This window comes from Lottia gigantea (genome assembly GCF_000327385.1).
Source record: "Lottia gigantea unplaced genomic scaffold LOTGIsca_11, whole genome shotgun sequence".
Taxonomy (NCBI): Eukaryota; Metazoa; Mollusca; class Gastropoda; family Lottiidae; genus Lottia; species Lottia gigantea.
This window is the reverse complement of record NW_008707001.1, coordinates 1,250,667-1,254,076: the sequence shown is the minus strand read 5'-3', so window position 1 is coordinate 1,254,076 and position 3,410 is coordinate 1,250,667.

The window sequence follows — 3,410 nt, the reverse complement described above, 5'->3', positions numbered from 1 at the left end:
AACTAAATTCTAAAACTAAAAACTAAAACCGCAATATTTGTTAAGGGAACGACGGTGGAGCATGCTCTATTTCAGAAGAAACAGAAGTGCTTGCAATATTTACTAAGCTGGTCTACAGTCAAACTGGAACCATGAAGAATTATCACTTAATATTATTCCAATCTTCTTAGGAAGACAGAGGGGTCGTTGTTGTGAGCCCAACAGCAATGATACTGGCTAGACCCCCATCCACCAACAAATTCGCAAATTTCTTATCATTGTACACAGCCGAGGAATTGCATGTGAGCCCCCCTTGACCATCAAGCACTTGACCACTACCAAACGTTTCACAGAACCGCCATTGACTTACATGATTCAAATATCCGATGCTGTTCACATTAGAAAAATGCAAACTTCATTCTAAGGGTGTGGTCAACTGACAGAGAGGCCCTAGCAATGGGAATACAGTCAAAATGACATGCACAGTTCAAAGTCAAAGTACATGTAGTTTTCTCCTAGTTTTTTCCTGAAATCTTTTTCATGTCGGAGAATATAACCTGACTGAATAAAACGACTTAAAATATAATTTCTTAAAATGTTATACTTGATTCCAAAACCCTTTTTTCAAATTACCCATTGAGATAATTAACCCCAGGTGGAAAACCCACCGATTTACAGAGTACCTATTAACATTTTAATATTTATATCATCAAGAAGAGGTGTCAAAATAGCCAATTCTTATAAATACTCGGACAGTATGTGAAAAACTTTATAACCGAATGAAGTTCATAAAAGAGACTATCTATACTAATAGTAAGAGATGTAACTAGAGATATTGACTTGTACCATCTACATTAATACATTATTCATATCATTTCAGTTAAACTTGAGCATCTTGACATAGTAGAACATTTCTCATCATTATAGTCTATCTACCAATACACCAACTCTCATTCATAGCTTAGAGAACCTTTATCTTTATAACTCTTAAATCATAATACAATATCTACCAATACAACAACTCTCACTGATAGCTTAGAGAACCTTTATCTTTATAACTCTTAAATCATAATACAATATCTACCAATACACCAACTCTCACTCATAGCTTATAGAACCTTTATCTTTATAACTCTTAAATCATAATACAATATCTACCAATACAACAACTCTCACTGATAGCTTAGAGAACCTTTATCTTTATAACTCTTAAATCATAATACAATATCTACCAATACAACAACTCTCACTGATAGCTTAGAGAACCTTTATCTTTATAACTCTTAAATCATAATACAATATCTACCAATACACCAACTCTCATTCATAGCTTATAGAACCTTTATCTTTATAACTCTTAAATCATAATACAATATCTACCAATACAACAACTCTCATTCATAGCTTATAGAACCTTTATCTTTATAACTCTTAAATCATAATACAATATCTACCAATACAACAACTCTCACTGATAGCTTAGAGAACTTTTATCTTTATAACTCTTAAATCATAATACAATATCTACCAATACAACAACTCTCACTGATAGCTTAGAGAACCTTTATCTTTATAACTCTTAAATCATAATACAATATCTACCAATACAACAACTCTCACTCATAGCTTATAGAACCTTTATCTTTATAACTCTTAAATCATAATACAATATCTACCAATACAACAACTCTCACTGATAGCTTATAGAACCTTTATCTTTATAACTCTTAAATCATAATACAATATCTACCAATACACCAACTCTCACTCATAGCTTAGAGAACCTTTATCTCTATAACTCTTAAATCATAATACAATATCTACCAATACACCAACTCTCACTGGTAGCTTATAGAACCTTTATCTTTATAACTCTTAAATCATAATACAATATCTACCAATACAACAACTCTCATTCATAGCTTATAGAACCTTTATCTTTATAACTCTTAAATCATAATACAATATCTACCAATACAACAACTCTCACTGATAGCTTATAGAACCTTTATCTTTATAACTCTTAAATCATAATACAATATCTACCAATACACCAACTCTCATTGATAGCTTAGAGAACCTTTATCTCTATAACTCTTAAATCATAATACAATATCTACCAATACACCAACTCTCACTGATAGCTTAGAGAACCTTTATCTCTATAACTCTTAAATCATAATACAATATCTACCAATACACCAACTCTCACTCATAGCTTAGAGAACCTTTATCTTTATAACTCTTAAATCATAATACAATATCTACCAATACAACAACTCTCACTCATAGCTTATAGAACCTTTATCTTTATAACTCTTAAATCATTATACAATATCTACCAATACACCAACTCTCACTGATAGCTTAGAGAACCTTTATCTTTATAACTCTTAAATCATAATACAATATCTACCAATACAACAACTCTCACTCATAGCTTATAGAACCTTTATCTTTATAACTCTTAAATCATTATACAATATCTAGCAATACAACAACTCTCACTCATAGCTTAGAGAACCTTTATCTTTATAACTCTTAAATCATAATACAATATCTACCAATACAACAACTCTCACTCATAGCTTAGAGAACCTTTATCTTTATAACTCTTAAATCATAATACAATATCTACCAATACAACAACTCTCACTCATAGCTTATAGAACCTTTATCTTTATAACTCTTAAATCATAATACAATATCTACCAATACAACAACTAATAACTTGCAAAAGAAAATATAAATATATATATATATTCATAAAAAATACAACAAATAAAGTTGACGTTAACACGTTCTAGGAAATAAGAAAGAAGAATTTTTCAATGATAACGGAGAAAAAACACTTTTATACATGATAAGCCCATTAACTTTTTCTTTTTAATTAACCACAAACCACAGACAAAAAGTAAAAATTGTTTATAATCGTTTCTTGTTGTTTTTAATAATGATAAAGATCGCCGATGGCAGATTTTCTTTTATGAAAGTAACCAAAGAGAAAAACATTCAGTGTGTATTTTGTATCGCGACAACCAGAATTGGGCCATGTTTTGCTAGAATTACAGACACCAAAGATTCGGATGTGACGTCAGGATGGTGCCTCTAGAAGCTATAAGTGTTTCAGGTATACCTACATATGCTAGAAAACCTCTTGAATCTAAAAGGTCATCAAATGGCATCACCAGTTGCGTATGATACCGAGTTAGAATAGTGGTCATAAGTTGTAGTTGGAGTAGTAACTGAGTTTTGAGTTGCCTTCGAAACTATTGACCATTTTCATTATTCACAACCGTACGCAACTGATAATCTCTATGGTGTGAGGGCAACTTGAAATATAGAGATAATTTCTGATGTTTAAAGAAGCCGATTAAAGATGTAGGTCTCGACTCAAAACGTTATGAATAGAAATTCCAATCAAAATATTG